The following is an 18,810-nucleotide window of genomic DNA, read 5'->3' as shown; positions in this document are numbered from 1 at the left end:
ACATTCTTTGTCTCATTGCAGATAAGCATATCTGAGACAAATTTCATGCTATCCAGTCAATACTTAATTCTCCTCCTAACTTTTCCTCCTAAATTGTGTTGTTTTGTGCTCCTCTTAGCCACTGCTGCCCTAGTTCAGGTTTTCTCTTGTCTAGTCTGGCAGTGTCTAGTAGCACTTTCTCTGGTGATGGAAATATTCTATGTCTGTGCTCATCCAATACAGTAGCCACTTGCCATATGTGGGTATTGAGCACTGGAAAGGTGACCAATGCAACTGAGGAAGAGAAATTTTAATTTTCCTTAATTTTAACGTAAGTTTAAATAGCCACATTTGCTTAGCCATCTCTTGGACAGCATGTGCCTGAACCCTTGCAGGAAGTTTTCTGCCTGGTTTCCACTGGCTTCTTCTTATACGCAAATTGATTTTCCTCATTCATTCACCAGCACGATCTTTCCAAAATTTAAATCTGATGGTATCAACCCCATGCCTTAAGTTCTTATCCTGGGATAAAGTCTTTGCTTCCTACGTGACTGGCAAGGGTCTTTGTGACCTGACCCCTTTCTGAACCCGCCAGCCCCCTTTCTGCCTCACAGTTAATGCTCTGACAATGAGCTACCACCTTTTCTGCATGTTGTCCCCTGTATGTATCGAACTCCTACATATCCCTTAAGAATCAATTCATCTCCATGAAAAATTATCATTGATTCATCCCCACCCAGGACCTCTGCTATGTTTTCAGGATACTCTATAGATACATAGATCATTTCAGAGAACCACATTATTTTATCTGTCTCATATTTATTGGTGGTGATAGGGGAAATTCACCAGACTGTGAATTTCCTAAAGGGAAGGGTTATTTCCAATTCATCTTTATTGACTGAGACACTACCTTAGGTAGTGAGCACTACTAGCCATTGAATGAATCGGAGATGAAAAGAAGGAGAGACGGAAGAAAGCAAAGGGGGATTAAACCATTTAGTATCAAATTTTAAAAATAAATATTGGCTGTTAACTGTTCGGGAATCTCATTTTTTCAGTTAACTTTTTTTTTTTTTTTTTTTACCGTTGATAGCTGGTATAAATCTCAGTTAGACATATTTGGATTTTTGGCGGACTAGTGGATAGGTTTCCTATAAACAATTGATCATTTGAATTTAGTTTCAGTTGTACAAAATAATAGGCATTCAGGCACTGAAAGACAAATTTTGCACGTTCTCACCCACATGTAGAAGCTAAAAATTAAAACAATTGAACTCATGGAGACAGAAAGTAGAATAACAATTACCAGAATGAGGGAGGGGTGGAAAAGGGGTCATAGTTAATGGATACAAAAATATAGTTAGACAGGATGAAGAAAATCTATTATTCAATAACAATGGAGTGAGTGTAGTCAACAATAATTTATTGTATATTTTGAAATAACTAAAAGCACAAAATTTGAATGTTCCTAGTACAAAGAAATGATAAATGAGGTTATGGAGATCCCAATTACCCTGATGGGATCATTACACATTATATGCCTGTATCAAAATGTCACATGTATCCCATAAATATATATGCCTATTATGTACCCATAGTAATTAAATATACATTTTAATGAAGAAAGAATAAATAAAAGGCATTGTATCTTCTCTACATAGACAGATTATTTTAATCAGCCAAATTATATTTCCTTTTGCTAAAATGTCTGAGCTTTGACTATATTGACTGGTGGACTTTTAAAGCCAGAAGACACTAAGTTCAGCCATATTGTAACTGCTCAGTGGGTTCACCCTGCCTGCTGCCTAGACCGAGCAGATTTATCAACACAGGGGAATTGCAATAGAGAATGTATAATTCACTCAGAGCTGGCTATGTAGGAGACAGGAGTTTTACTATTACTCAAATCATTCTCCCTGAGCATTGGGGGATCAGAGTTTTTAAGGATAATTTGGTGGGTTGGTGGGGAGCAGGAGGCAGTGAGTCAGGAGTTCTGATTGGTTGAGCTGGAGATGAACACATAGGAAGTCGTAGCTGTCTTCTTGCACTGAGTCAGTTCCTGGGTGGGGGCTGTAAAATCAGATGAGCCAGTTTATTGATCTGGGTGGAGCCAGCTGATCCATTGAGTGCAGGGTGTGCAAAATATCTCAAGCACTGGTCTTAGATTTTACAATAGTAATATTATCCCCAAGAGCAGTTTAGGGAGGGAAGAATCTTGTAGCCTCTGGCCATATGACTCCTAAACCATAATTTCTAATCTTTTGGCTAATTTGTTGGCCTACAAATTAGCTGGGGTCTAATCCCCAGGCAAGAATGGGGTTTCTTATGGGAAAGGGCCGTTATTGTCTTTGTTTTAAACTATAAACTATAAACCGAGTTCCTCCCAAACTTAATTTCCATCCCAATTCCCAGGAGTGAACAAGGACAACTTGGAGGTTAGAAGCAAGATGGAGCTGTTTAGGTCAGATCTCTTTTCACTGTCTCAGTTATAATTTTGCAATGGCAGTTTCAATATCATTTTTCAGAGGAAAAAACTATACAACTTACCCATGATTAATCAGTAAGTTAGTGGTGAATTCAGTAGAAACTGGTGTGTATATGGACACATTCTCAAAGTCTATTTCTGGAAAGAAAGGCATTTTGTTTTTCAAATACCTACTTCAGAGGAGTTTTGTTTGCTTTTTTTTTTTTAATGACAATGATTTTGGTTGAGATTTTACTTAAAACAAAAGTTACAAAGTTGTGCTGCCTTTTGTACTTCATCCTGTGCCAGTTAAAAGTGGGGTGGGTCATCTGTCTATGAACCATGACCATTTTCAGTTGAAAGTTAGGGAAGTCTGCCTTATCTCAAAAGCCCTTGCCTTCAGGCTTCTGTTCAGATGGTATCAGCTGGAACAAATAAGCTGAGATTGCATTTGCTGTTTTTTGTGCTAATCTCAAGAACGGTTCCAAAAATGGTTTGTCAGCAGCTGAACCGAGCACAGAATCTGTGGGCATGACCATATTTCTCCTCACAAGAAAAATCACTTTTTAAGTTTCTTGGAAGTTGATTACAATGTGCTTTTTGCTCCCTCTTCAAAAGTAAGATAAGTATCGGCATCTATCATTTTCTGCTTTGGATGTATGCCTAAACAGCCAAAGAAGCGCATCAAAACCAAGGAAAAAAATGTGGAAAGGCCAACCTAAATGTATACAGGGTATAATCCCTCCACAGACTATAGTGAGGTGAAGAACTTGGCAGTTATCTGGGGGATTTTCCCAGTTTGGTTGGTGCACTCGACCGTCCAGAGTTCCTCTTGTTAAGTAATTTTTTGCCTGAATTTTCTGAAAAACAGAAATAGCACTAAAGATGAATCCTGAACTCTGAATAATTGTATTATAAGTCAGAAAAAACTTTTTGTCATCAGCCACTAAAAGGGAAGTCACAAGAACAGTCCACCACCACCAACACCGCCACCACCAGAGCAAACTTGTTTACAGCCTCTCTGAGTCATTACTGTGCTAGGTTTTGAACACAGAGAGCAAAAGGACTATATTGCATGAGCTTATAAACTGGTGAGGAGACAAACAAGGAGGTGGACAGTTATAATCAGGGTGGGCACCCATGTTGACCCCCTTCTTCTGGTGTTTCAGCCATTTGATGCATCATCTATGGACATGCAGATATATTGTTTCCTCTGTATACACTGTCTCACAAGTGACGCTGTGTATTCATCACAACTCTTCAGGTTGCAAATGACTGAAATCCAACCCAAACTGGCTTATGAGGCATTTTTTACAACTTTATTGAAGTATAATTTACATTCCATAGAATTCACTCATTTTAAGTGTACAACGCAATGATTTTTAGTAAATGTACTAAATTTTGCAACTGTCACCATCATCTCATTCTACATTATTTTCATAATATTTCAAAGGGAATCTGCTGGCTCACGTATCTGAAAATTTCAGGGTTTGCTGTATGTGCTAAGGGAATATCATCAAGACTTCATTTCTGTTGGTTTCATTCTCAGTCAAGCTATTCCCTGGTGAAATGACAAATGACCCCTAGCGGATTATCTACCATTTTAGTAACCCCAGCAGAAAACATATACGTCTTTTCCAGTTGTTGGAACAAATGTCTTAGGATGACACATGTTTATGCTGATTGGTCTAGACTAGGTCAGGTGTCCACTCCTGAACCAATCACTTTAACCAGGAGTGTGTGATGCTCTATCATTGGCCATGCCTGTGTCACATGAACACCCCAGGAGCCAGAGAGTGGTGTTACAGCCACCCAAAGTACACAGTCTGACAGTGGGGAGACATGATTTCCCAAAGGAAAATTGGGATGATGATGATGATGATGATTATTATTATTATTATTATTATTACTAGACAAAGAGAAATGGATGCTGTGCAGGCAATACAGTAGATGTCTAATCCACAGGAAAATTGTGATCGGAGTGACATTGCTTCTTTCCTTTTGAATCCCCTGTAGTGGTTATCACAGAGCCTTTTATATAGCAAGTACTCAAAAAATATCTGTGGATTGATCACGGATAGGCTAAAATATAGAACAGACCAACAATGACAAACTTTTACTTTCTTATTTTGTTGTTGGGGAAGGCTAAAAAATTAGGACTATGATTTCAATTATTAAAACTAATAAATTGGGGCTTATCTGAGAGGCCACATGGGAGCATGATGGTCAGAGAACGGCTGGATGTGTGTCAGAACTCAAAAGCAGGTTGCAATCAGACTCTTCCCCTATGTAGGGCATTGAATACGTATATATACACCCCCACACACATACAGTTGACCCTTGAACAACTAAGGGGTTAGGAGTACCAACCCTCTGCACAGAAAGAAATTCACATGTAACTTTTGACTCCCCAAAACCTTAACTACCAATAGCATACTGTTTTTGTTGTTGTTGTTGTTTTAAGAGAGACAGTCTTGCTCTGTCACCCAGGCTGGAGTGCAGCAGCATAATCCTAGCTCATTTTAACCTCTAACTCCTGGGCTCAAGCAATCCTCTAGCCTCACCTTCCCAAGTAATTGGGACTACAAGTGCATGCCCCCACACCCGGCTGATTCTTTCATATTTTTTGTAGAAACAGGGTCTAGCTATGTTGCCCAAGCTAGTCTCAAACTCCTAGGATCGAGTGTTCTTACTGCCTCAGCTTCCCAAAGCACTAGGATTATAGGCATGAGCCACTGCACGTGGACTAATAGGCTTCTATTGACTAGAATGCCTTAATGATAGCACAGTTTATAAACACTTTTTTTTTTTTAATTGAGACAGTTTTACTCTGTTGCCCATGCTGGAGTGGTGCAGTGGCTTGATTCCAGCTCACTGCAGCCTCGACCTGCTGGGCTCAAGCAATCCTACCACCTCAGCCTCCCAGGTGGTTGGGACTACAGGTGCACACCACTACACCTGGCTAATTTTTGTGTTTTTTGCATAGATGGGGTTTCACAATGTGCCCAGGCTGGTCTCAAACACCTGGGCTCAACTAATCCGCCCACCTCAGTCTCTCAAAGTGCTGGGATTATAAGCATGAACCACCATGCCCAGACAGTTAACACAGATTTTGTATGTTATATGGATTATATGCTGTATTCTTTATTATTTTTTTTGAGACCGAGTCTCACTCTGTTGCCCAGGCTGGAGTGCAGTGGCATGATCCCAGCTCACTGCAACCTCCGCTTCCCAGGTTCAAGTGATTCTCCTGACTCAGCATCCCGAGTAGCTGGGATTACAGGTGCCCACCACCATGCCCAGCTAATTTTGTATTTTTAATAGAGACAGGGTTTCACCATGTTAGCCAGGCTGGTCTCAAACTCCTGACCTCAGGTGATCTGCCCATCTTGGCCTCCCAAAATGCTGGGATTACAGGCCTGAGCCAGCACGCCCAGCCTATGCTGTATTCTTACAATAAAGAAAATAAAATGTTATTAAGAAAATTATAAGGAAGAGAAAAATATATTTACTGTTTATTAAGTGGAAGTGCATCATCATACAGGTCCTTATCCTCATCCTCTTCAAGTCGAGTAGGCTGAGGTGGAAGAAAATGTGTGTATTAGTGGAATTGCACAGTTCAGACTCGTGTCGTTCAAACCCGTGTTGTTCAAGGGTCAACTGTATATCTATCTATATCTATATTTGTCTATCTCTCTCTCTCTCTCTCTCTCTCTCTCTCTATATATATATATATATATATATATATATATATTTGGCCTTTCTTATTGCTCTTTCATCAGAAGAGTAATGCTAGTGAATGATATGGATTCAGTGGTATACCATAAGCTGGCAAGAAACCTAGCAAATTGTAATTTATATTCACAAAACATTTTTTTCAAACTGTGCAAATCTTTACATCTAACAGAAAAACAATAAGCAGAATTCTAGAACCTTTGCAATAAATAATTCAGTAGCAATAGATACGTTAAAGTATATTGTTTATAGAAAGGATCAGAGTTGAAAATTGTTAAGGAACAACCTGTATTTTAAAAGTAAGTTTTATACTATTTTTCCTAAAAGGAATATGGTTCACAGCAAATTTCAGATCCATAAAAACTTAATCTTCTAGTGACTTTTAAGGTTCACTTTCTTGACAGGAACTTCAAGAATGGCAAGATATTTCTTTCTTCCACTTAACTGCAATGTGACTATGAAGATGCTGTAAAAATTTGCATATTAGGTTGTAAATAGCAGCAATGAAAGCATTAACTCTCATAGCTACATTTTTGGAAGTGCACTTTACATTATGCTGGAGATAGATATTAAGAAATAAACCTGAATGCTTATATAAAAAGTCCAGCCTCCTATTTCCCAAGCGCAGTGGTATAATTGCAGCTCTAATTTATGGCATACTTTGTAGGATTGCTGATTAATTATACAGACCTCCTGATGTTTTATATTCTTTTCAACTTTGTTTCCCTCTGCTATGTGACCACTACAAAGCGAGTATCCCTAAATCACTTATTATTCAGGTTACCTAATTTTTAAAAAGTGAATTTGCTATTAACATCATTTTCTTATATAGCACTGTAACATTTATATGTTAAAAATTATTCTGCTCCTTAATTTTGCAGGTAACTCACACACAGACACATACACTCACTCCTACACATACACATACAGACACACACACTCAAAGATTCTAGTAAATTCCTGATATTTACCCAATGTAGACATGTCTAACGGTTCTGCATGGCTTGATCTGAAGTACTGGACACTTCAACTGTGCAACAAAGCATGGTTTGTTAGGGATAATACTAACCAATCTCATTTTTAGACTGATTATAGGGATTCAATTTGAATAATTTGCTGCTGTGGATTATTTGGAAACAGTTGTAGCACATTTTGTTTGTTGCTTGAGGTTATCAGTGTTTTCAGAACATTATCTTCTTTTCATAGTTCTTTTGAGTTTAATATTAATACAAAAGCCCCATTTACCAGATTTTTCAATAAATGTAGTGTGCTGATTATTAGAGGAGGATTTGCCAGAAAATTGCTTTACATATACATAGTGCAAGTATCTTCAGATATTATCCTCTTCTTTCCTTTAAGTAGGTCAGGTTCACAATGAACTGTTCTCCTTAAACCCCTCCCCTTCATATCCTTATCAAATTCCCTTTGTCACTGTCGCATCTAAATTACTATCTTCCACTTTGCCACCAAGACATTTTTAATAATAAGAGCTTCCTGCTCCTTTCTTAAGCTCTTCTCTTTTTCGGTCATCAACTTCCCCTTGGAATTAGGAAAAGGTCCTTGCAGATTTGGGCTATTAAATAGGAGAGGACCCATATATCACATCCTTAAATGTTGTGTCATCATGAGAATTATTTATTGGAACCCATTACCTGTGCAACTTCACAGTTCTTTTTAGATGATTTGTCTGAAAAGAATAAAGGCTCTTCCTTGAAATGAAATTGCTTTCTTTGCTATCTAGGGAAGAAAATAGTTGAGTCTAGTTGTTTAGAAACGAGAGGAGGATTGCTGTAAGGACTTGAGTTGATCGTGAAAATTTCTTCTATGCAAAACAGATCTGAAGGTACAGAAAACATCAAAATAATATCCCTGGGAAGAGAACACCCAAGTATTAACTTAAGCACATAGCAGGCTTTATTGAGCTTTACAAAAAAAGTAAATACAGCTGACACAACCTCGAGACTAAAATTTTTGGTGACATCTCTCTCTATCCCAGACGCTGATTTCTCTATTCAGTTTTGTGATGGGGAGAGTATTCCGAAGGCCTGAAAGTGTTGAAAACCATTGTGCATAGCTTCGTTTTGGGGGAGAATGTTATAATTTGCTTCTGAAAACTAAGTAATCTCTGACCTCTACCCACACATCAAGAAAGGTTAGAAATCAGTCCTAATCCCAGGAATTGTCATCAATGTCTCTAAAATTCTGAAGACTAAATGAATTTTAATCCAATAATCAACATATTTAATGTGTGCCTGTTTGTATATAAAGGACTGTATAAAATGATAGGGAGACAGAGAGATGGATACGACCTGGGATTTGAGTTCTGGAAATCATTTGAGTAAATGGGGTGATGATATATTGAGGCAGTGTAACATCAATGCCATGTGAATAGATTGGGCAGCTTTGGAAGGTCATGAATTGGCCATTATGCGATTTGCCCAACACAGTTTATACTTATTCATACCACTGTAAGAGGAAGTTGATCATGGGAGAATGGTTGAAATAGATGTGTGTTTCACAAGGTACAAGATTGGCACTTCTCCAAGTACTCAGATCATCTTGGACAGTACACAGTATACAGACATTAAAAAGCACTGAGCAACATAGTTCTTTCACACTGCTTCTGAGAATATCAAGGGGAAACTCATGGTTGGTCCTAGCATGTCTGAACACTTTTGAAATCCTGAGTAATCCCTCTTTTACTGGAAAAAAAAAAAAAAATAGTAATTCCTAGGCTGAGAATCCTGGGAGACAAGTTTACCTAGCTGGAATATAATACCTTAGGTGGGTTTTTATCACATTTATTTTTATGATTACCACTATTTATGGCAAGTGGATACTGGTTTCCATGTATCATAGCACCATCAAGTTTCCTTTATTTTTTAATTTTGAACTTTGAGCCCTTTAAAAAATATTGTGACTATTGGTTATTGGAATGATACTGAAAATAATAACAGAAATGATCATTGCAGCTAACAATTACTAGTTGTTTACCATACACCATCACAGTTATAAATGTTTCACAGGAATTTTTACATTTAACCTTCTCACAAAAAACCTATGAAATTGAGGTGCTTGTTAATTATGACCCCCATTTTAGAGATGGCAGTCTGGAGCCCAGAGAGGTTGAGACTCCCAAGTCACATGTCTAACAGATAAAGAGGCAAAGATTTAGGCTGTCTGGTAGTACATGAATATGGCCGAAATGGAGAGATGTCAGTTCAGGAAAGCTTAGAATGGATGACTGTTGGTGATACTGAGTTTCTGTGCTTCCCAGAAGGCAAAGATGAAGCTGCTTTAGAGGAGCAGGGAGAGACCTTGGGGATTTTAACTGGACCGTGACAGTGGTGTTCTATCATAAACGAATGAGCTAGTAGATTCCACTTTAGTTTTCTCTCTTAGAAATATTATGAAGTTCTGGTATTAGGGGTTAAAGCAAATAAAGCAGGATCCTGCATTCACCGAAGAGTTGCGAATTGGGTGCACAATAGAATTAAAACATTTTTTGTTTCTGGCATGGCCAATATTGCTATTTGTCTTATAGAAACCTCTTCTCCTTACTAAATTATATAATCTATATAGTGGGCCCCTCCTTCTAATTAATAATTAATGTTTTCTTCCAGCCATTTTGTTACCAAGTGGTAAAGGAAGCTTCTGTGATTTCAACTTCAAGTTATTTTTCACATATTCTTTACTTTTGCTTCTGCTTTCAGACACATTAATAGGGACACAGATTTCTCAATATTAGGAAAAGCTATTTCAACAAGTAAAATTAGAAAGCAAACAGAAAAGAAAGAGAGAACTATTTAATTATAACGAAAGATCTAATGGTAAATTTAAAGAAAATCTCTTAAATGTGGTTACATTTTTTACTTCTTGTTTTATTTCTTTTATGTACCCTCCAGCACTCAGGATAGCATGGTAGGAAGGGTACAGGCTCTGTAGCGAGCCCTGAGCTCAAAACTCCACTCTATTTCTTGTAAATAACATTGACCTTGGATGTTTTAATTTACTTCTTTGGATTTTATTTTTCTTAACTGAAAAATTAGGATAATGATACTCCTCAGAATTGTGCAGATTAAATGAGATAATAAATGCAAGCAGCCAACAGCATCCAGTAGGATGTTGTAGGTGCTTAATAAACTTCTTAAGCATTTCCATGTGCCCAATACTCAACTTAGCATATTTACAATTTTTCCTCTGGGTCTCTTGGTCCATTTCTGTCCATGTCTTCTTTATTTCTAATTATTTCTAGAGACAGCTGCACTTTGTTATTAAACTATTCTTTTACAAGCTACTCTACTGTTCTGATTTTGTTATATAAAGCTTCCTGAGTGCCTTATATATTTTAATAAGTTTTTTCTCATTATAAAAGTTATATTACTTATTGTGATGCTTTGGTTAAAGTATATGGAAGTATAGAAAATAACAAATAATATTGCTTTAAATAATATTACTTTCCCGTCCTTACCCGCATTCATCCTCACAATGCCTTATGGAATTATGTTGAAATTGTCTCAGGTCCTAAATTCTCAGAAGAAAGGAATTCTAAATCTTATATTAATGGAAACATGGAGAGATCTTGCATCAATTAAATATAGCAATTTAAGAAACAAATTTTAGACAAAACGACATCCAAACATGTCCTTTACTTTATTTCCTTTTCCCAAAGACATGGTGTTTTCAGTGTTATGTGCTTACCATGTGAATAAATAAAATCACAAAATTTTACCAGCCCAAGAAAAGTATTTCTCATGTTCGTCATGCACTGTATCACAAAGAATAATTAAAATTAACTCTGTGATCTTTAATACTCATCCAGCCCCAGGCAGAGAGTTATTTCCAGGTTATTTTAAAGGGCTTTCAAACTGTTGTTCAGAGGAAGTTAAACCTGGATCAAACCAGGTTAAACAAACACAATTTTATTTTCTCTTTTGAGCAATGCTGCAGACAAGGGCAATAGGGTCTGAATGCAGCTTGTTCTTCAGGTGGCCTGAAATGCACAGGTTGTTCAGCGGCTTATTAAACCCAAATCTTACAACAGAAAGCAAATTATCTCTAAGGGAACTTTGTCACCAGGGTGTCTCTTCAATAGTGATGTCTATTGCTACCACAGAGACTACACGGAAAGATCAATGACAGGTTTGCCTGAAATTACCCCTGGAGTAGGTGTCTTCCTATTGACCTACATTTAAATTTGTTATCCAAAATACCTTTTTCTTTTCCTTAAGATGGGGCGCAAAGCCATCTTCTAGAGATCTCAATTGACTCTTTATAAATTGCACATTACCACAAAACAATCTTTCTTTCTATAATTCAAAATAATTCATTCCTTCCCATCATGCTGAGAATTTCCACATATCTTTTGAAATCAAATATGTAAGCTTGGGCAAATTTCAGTTAAAAGTTAAAATACCTTTTGAATTTCATTAAAAGAGATAGCCAAGGAAATTCAAACCAAAACAAGTCTTTTTTTTTCTTTTCAGAGAAAAGTCTTGGTGTTATTTGCTATCAGGTAGGTCTATAGCATACGGCCTACCCATGCCAATTAATCTGCCAGGCTTTTCTAATTTCTCAGCTGGCACAAAGCCAGGGACCCCTGTACTGCATCCATATGTCAGCTCTTGCGGTCACAGGCTAATTCTCCTGTTGATAGGTTGAATATATGAATCTTTATCTCTGTCTCTTCATTGCCACCTCTCCACTCCTTCCGCATTGTGACTATTTCTTGGGCATTGTATTCCAAAATTATGCTGTATTGCTTTCGCCTCAAGGGCAAGTAAAGACAATGCCTTTCTCATAAGCAGTTCAGCTTTCAGGCACAACAGCTTAGAAAACCATAGGTTGCCATTTTGGTGTAGATCCTCCTCTGTCTAATTTTGGTTATAATTTTAATAACAAAGTAAATATTTATTACTTGGCCAGAGTAACAAGAAAAAGATCAAATGAGAGATGTAGTTTAATCCAACCAACAAACTGGGTTAATTATAGAAGAAATTAAAATTGCAAGCAGGCCCTAATCTTTTTTTTCCTCCTGGACTTTTATTCTTTGATACATTCCCATTACGACCCCCAAACTGTCTTTTATACTCCTCATTTGATTGTTACTATATCACCGAGAGAGCAATAATTGCAAGTCTCTGTTAGCTGCTGTTGGGGAAAAGGCCAAGCCTTCTACAGGCTGGAAGGAGGCTGAGCAGTGGGCATGGGAGGTGGTGCCAGGCCCACAAAAGCAGAACCTCTCCTGCATATCACTTCCTCTGCCCCTCGTCTAAGGGCTTCAAACAAGGTCTAACAGCCCTTGGGGGGTTTCCTCTCTTGATACCTGTTGTGGGTTAAACAGTGTCCCTGTAAAAATCATATTCACCTGGAATCTCAAAATGTGACCTTATTTGGGCCCTTTGCAGATGTAATCAAGTTAAGATGAGATCGTACTGGATGGTATAGGCCCTAGTCCAATGACTGATGTCCTTATGTAAGGAGAGGGAAATTTGGATATAGTGGGAAGACAACATAAAGAGACATACATCCGCACCATGTGATGATGGAGACAGAGATTGGAGTGATGCCTCTGCAAGACAAGGAACACCAAAAAACAAAAGGGCCAACAGCCACCAGAAGCTGGGAGAGAACCAAAGGGTTTCTCCCGCAGAGCCTCCAGCAGCAACCAACCTGGCCAATACCTTCATGTCAGACTGCCATCCTCCACCACTGCCAGAGTATAGATCGTTATTGTTGTAAAGCCCCTGGTTTGTGGTGTGTTGCTATGGCAGCCACAGGAAACTACTACCACACCACACCCATTGTCCCCTCCCACTCCATTGCTCTGTTCTCTCTGTCCAGTATGTCTCGAGTGGAAACATTGAAGAGGGAGTAGATCGTGGCCTCATAACCACAGGCTACCCTAAATCCCTGCCCCATGTACTCAGGCACATGCTGCTGCTGGTTTAAAGTCAGGGCTCACAGTCTCAAAGGCCTGCAGGGGCCTGGTAGGAACATTAAAGAGAGGTTCAAGCCAGGCATAGATGGGAGCTAGAAAACCCACCATCTGCTCAAAGGGGCTGCTGCCCATCTCCTCCAGCCTATTGGTGCCCTGAGGGGATATGTTGCCAGTATTGCCCTATCTTCCCATATGTCACAATTAGCCAGGAATGGGCTTTTATATGAAATCATACAATTATTAGATTGTTATTTTAATTGTGTAGAAAAAGCAAGCACATCTGTGGCTGTGAAGTTCTTCTGGTCTATTAATGACGGGCTCGCTGACACGTGCCCAATTCTGTCCTGCCTTATGATGTACGTGAGACCTTTGGTTGGGGGATGCCTGTCTAACCGCCCTCATTCTAGGGCATCGCTGATGGCCCCTGGGGTCAGCAGTCTTTCCTTCCTGGAGCCAGGCCTCCTGTGACTTCTCTGCCATCCTCCCCTCTGCCATCCTCCCAGTTTGCTTGAGCTGAGAAGTAGTCTTACTGAAATGTAAGTTAGTCGCTCGTCCCTTGCAGAGTTCAATTAACAAGAGTGAGGTCTGGTATAAAGAAAGTGATTTATTCTAAAGCTAGCTTGGGGAAAGAAATACAGATGTCCTGCCTTAAGTGTACCGCTTCACTTTTGTAACAGAAAGCGGGTACTTTTAAAAGGTAGAGCAGGAAGCAAGCAAAACCTGTGATAGCTCTGGTGCCTTATCTACGAGGTGGTCGAGCTTGTGACTGCTGGCACCTTTGTGGACAGGACTAGACTGCAAACTCACCAGGTGGGAAAGAGTTTCCTATCTCTTGAGGCAGTCTCCTGGTGGGAGGGAGTTTGAAAAACTGAGGCAGCCTCATGGTGGGTGAAAGTTTCTTTTCTGGAGCGCCTAAGCACATAGTTAGATGAGCTTGCCCTGTAGGGAGTGTCTGGTGAAGGGGAGGTAAAATGCTATATTTGCATTTCTAAAGGGCTAAGTAGGAAGTGGGGAACCAGGGGAATGAGAAAAGAAAAGAGAGAGAAAAAAATAATTAAACCATCTTAGAAAAATGGGGCTACTTGGTGACAGTAGCAGTAATTATTTGAACTATGTTTGGGATTTTGTAATAAATTTTAGCTCTTCAGGAGTCTAGCCTCCCTTGTAATGTGTAAATCTATTGTTTCACTTTCAGGCTTTCAGCTTTCAAACATGTTTTCTGGAACCAATCATGTATAAAATAGAGTAGAAGCCTTTTAAGGCCCTTTGAGTTTTTTTGTTTTTTTTTTTAATTGCACATAATTTTAAGTGAGCTACTTTATTCTTGATGTAACAATAATAAAGATGATTTAAAATTTAACATAACAGTTTGTCACTTTTTTGTGTATTTTGTTTGTTTGTTGAAAGGAAATGATCACTCTATAATTTCTTTCTTTGCAGAAGGGGAGAAGTCGTTTTCTAAGTTGTATTCTAAAGGGCTTTATTTCTAAGGAAGTGTTTCAGTGTGACTTAAAGGCAAGCAAGGATACACTGTCTGCCTCTACAGCAGTGAGGCTTCCTGCTGAACTGCTCAGAAAAATCATAGGTCTCCATTTTGGGATAATCCTCCTCTTTTGGGTGATAGAGTGAAGTTGGCAGCTTTTGTCATGTGTTACTAAAGCCCCCCCCCCCCGCAAAGAAAAGATCAGCATTTTTAAAGGTCCTGTGTCCCCAGACTGGTTTTGATTTATAGGACTGACAATGTCAACTCTTCAATGGCTGCATCTCAGAGTGTCATATGAAGAAAGAGAGATTCAATTTATCTCATGAGTCCAGATTTGTTCCTATCCTCTGTGGATCCAAAATCTCCAAATGACAGTGAGGGAACAACTGCTTCTCTATGCTCTAGGTAATTTACTGTGTTGTGAATTAGATGACCTCTTTTCATATAGGGAAAATTAAGTCTTGTGTCACGTCTGTGTTTTTACTACTTGCTGCTTTATCATCTTTGACTTTTCTCTGTTGCCATCAAGAATTTAAAAAGGGCCCACAGGTAGGTCAGGACTAACCTATTCTAAGCCAAGAACAGATTTACATTTTCAATTCTTTTTATCTTACTCCATCACTATTCATAAGTATTAGGAGGAGCTCAAAGTTCAATATCACCCTAATAGCTACAAGTCAGTCAGCAGTCTAACTAGAGGAAACCAAGATGAGATGGACCATAAAGGAAACTTTGAAATCTCATCCAGAAACAAACATGAAAATAAAGCTATTAAAGCTGCGTTGTTGTCTGAGGTAATACCCGACGTTTGACATCTCATGCCAAGAAAATTAAGGACACGGACACACACAAGGAGTGAGTTTAGAGCCGAAGTTTAATAGGCAAAAGAAAGAGAAAGAACAGCTCCCTTTCTTGCGAGAGAGAGGAACATTCAAATGGGACTACGGTATCTGATTTACATAGGGCCCGAAGATTGGATAGACCAGGTGTGACGTTTCCATAACTCATGGGGAAGCTGGCTGGACCACCCTAATATTATGCAAATAAGGTCTTTGCCTGGCCAGCACCACCGTGTTGTCTGCTTCTTTCTGTGGACGTGGCTGGCAAAGAGAAGGGAAGATGGAGCCACTATTTTAAACATGCCTAGTCCCAGGTAGTCTTTTCCTATTGGCACAGCTGCCGGCATTCATCCATGTAAGCTTCCAGCTTGCTTGTCAATGTCTGCAGCTCGATTTTACAAGCTGCTCTTTGTTAGAAAAGAAAATGATTTGGGGGCTGCTTTTCATTAAAAGGAAAATCTTGGCCAGGCGTGGTGGCTCATGCCTGTAATCCCAGCACTTTGGCAGGCCGAGGCTGGTAGATCACAAGGTCAGGAGATCAAGACCATCCTGGCTAACACAGTGAAACCACATCTCTACTAAAAATACAAAAAAATTAGCCGGGTGTGGTGGCGGCTGCCTGTAGTCCCAGCTACTCGGAGAGGCTGAGGCAGGAGAATGGCATGAACCCAGGAGGTGGAGCTTGCAGTGAGCCTAGATTGCACCACTGCACCCCAGCCTAGGCGACAGAGCAAGACTCTGTCTCAAAAAAAAAAAAAAAAAAAAGGAAAACCTTACTGAGGACTCCCGTACCCTCACTATCTGCCTAAATAATTTCTCCTTAACTCCTGTATCACTATCCTTGGACTGGATTTAGGTACTATATTCATGAAAAAAAAAATGAGTGTAATATTAGTGGAAAAACTATTTTTCTAAGTTGGTAGAGGATCCAAATGGAAAGGAAGAAAATATCTAAGTATTTATATTGAGGTGCATTTCAAATTTTTCCTTGAGCTAGCCAAATTTGTACCCCAAGGCCAAATGCGAGCTTTATAGCTTATTTCTGGCTTATAAAAATCTCATAAAACATTGGCCGAGTGTGGTGGCTCACTCCTGGAATCCGAGCACTTTGGGAGGCTGAGGCCCTCGAATCACTTGAGGTCAGAAGTTTCAGACCAGCCTGGCCTACATGGTGAAACCCCATCTCTACTAAAAATAGAAAATATTAGCTAGATGTGGGGGTGCACACCTAGCTATTAGGGAGGCTGAGGCGAGAGAATCACATGTACCTAGGTGGTGGAAGTTGCAGTGAGCCAAGATCGTGCCACTGCACTCCAGCCTGGGTGACACAGCAAGACTCTGTCTCAAAAAAAAAAAAAAAAAATCACATAAAACACGTTAAAAGCAACAGGTCAAATTGTATACTTAGCCTTTATATGCAGAAAGATATAGCCAAAATTATGTGATACAGCTGTGTATGAAGAAATATCAGGTACTTTTTTTTTCATATTCAGAACTGTGTGGTTATTCTTCCATTATAGATAGCATTCATCAATCTTGTACCAAAAAGTTGTATTGAGGCATCACAGAATCATCTTCAGAATCCATTCCTTCCATTCTACTTTTACTACCACCATCACCTGAACAAGTTCAGTAATTTCTTGGAAAGATTGCACTCTTCCTGTTGTAGGGGCTGAAAACTCAATTTCTAATATCTTAAATTATTGGCTTACATAACTGGGGCATCCAAGGTGTTGACTTCCACCATGGGCAGAAATGGGCTCAAAAATGTCATAAGGTCTCTGCTTCTCTTTCTCTCTCTCTTTCTGTCGGGCTCTGTTTGTCTTTGGTTGGCTTCCTTAAGGCATGCTTTCTCTATGTGGTAGGCAAAATAATTGCCAACAATTCTAGATTCCCATCTTCCAAATTTAGCAATCCCAGCAGAAAGAGATTGTTTTCTCAAAGAGCTCCTGGTTTTGATGGCATGCTTCTACACCAATCACTGTAGACAAGAGAATAGGGTCTCCTGACTGGCCAGCTCTGGGTCCCTGCCCATCTTTATACCTAGATAGTTTGTCGAACAGCTTTCCCTTTGAAAACAGTAATGCTTATTTTACTGTGCACTTATAGAAATGTGTATGTTATCGTATAGAACACATTGGCATTATTTCTAGATATATAGTCATCACAAGTAATGATTTATTATGAGCTTGAGAACAGAAACAATAATTTTCACATCACTAAAAAATAGCACAAAGCCTAATATATAGGAGGTATTTAGTAAAGAACTATGAATAAATAAGTTCAATATATCATCCCCCTTCTGTGTCTGTTTGGTGTCACCTGTATGCTTTGTGAGGCATCATAATGTGTTGTAGGACTTCAGAGTGGCAGAACTACTCAGCAGTTGTCTTAGCCTTAACAGAATCCTTCGTAATTGCTTGAAACAATGGGTCCAGGAAGGCACAGAGCTTCACTTAATAGAACATGTGGCTAACTCTGGTCTATTCATGAGTGTCTCCATATGCCCAAGCACCTGTCCCGCCTGGTGTATTTTACAGGTCAGGCATTGTTCTAAGCACTGCACATGTTTACAACAACTCTATGAGATATATATATAGTTACTTTTATTATCCCATTTTTACAAACAAGGAAACTGAGTTACAGAGAGATTAACTTTCCCAAAGTCACACAACTCCTAAGTAGTAGAAGCATGATTTGAGCCTAGACAGTTTAGTTCCAGCGTTTATGTTCTTAGTTACTACACTATATTGCTGTATAAAAAAGTGGTTGAGTTTCTCAAAAGAATAGTTTATCAAACTTCGTATTACCCCCACATTTGCATAATAGTAAGAATAAGCGGTCACAGCAATATGATGTGATTTAATGAAGGCTACTGAAAATTACCCCTTCTACAAATGATCTCCCTCACTGTCCTTCTCTCACCTGGAATTCTAACAGTTAGGGTCTTACCTCTTTTACTTACCTCTTTGCAAATAACAGTGGAAAAGTTAAGACCCTAAACCAATATCAGGCACTGAAATATTTAAAATGAATAGTATAATAGTTTATAAAATTATTTTGTAATTTCACAGGCCCATAGGAAATTGGATAGGGAAACTCTGAGGGCAAGGGGCAAAGAGAGCCTTGTACTAAGACTGTTAAAAGCTAGCTGGCTTTTATGCAATGCAGATACCAAAAGTAGGAAGCAGGGATGGAAATGATAGTGGGGAAAACATTTAAGAGTGTGAAGCACTTTAAGTTAACGAAATTTTCACCTATCTTATCTCATTATAGAAGAAGGGAATTTAAAAACTGAATTAGACCAGCAGTTCTCAACTGGGGTGATTTTGACCCACCAGGGTATCTTTGATAATCTCTGGGGACATTT

General features: G+C 38.9%; 1 protein-coding gene across 7 annotated transcripts in view; it reads left to right on the top strand.

Moving 5' to 3' along the window:
- The window catches only part of CNTN4 (contactin 4), a 995,624-nt gene that overhangs the window by 888,600 nt on the left and 88,214 nt on the right, over nt 1-18,810 (top strand). The window lies entirely within an intron of this gene.

Source organism: Nomascus leucogenys, chromosome 21, assembly GCF_006542625.1.
Source record: "Nomascus leucogenys isolate Asia chromosome 21, Asia_NLE_v1, whole genome shotgun sequence".
Taxonomy (NCBI): Eukaryota; Metazoa; Chordata; class Mammalia; order Primates; family Hylobatidae; genus Nomascus; species Nomascus leucogenys.
Note: the sequence above shows the minus strand (reverse complement) of the source record. Positions and strands in the feature narration are given on the sequence as shown.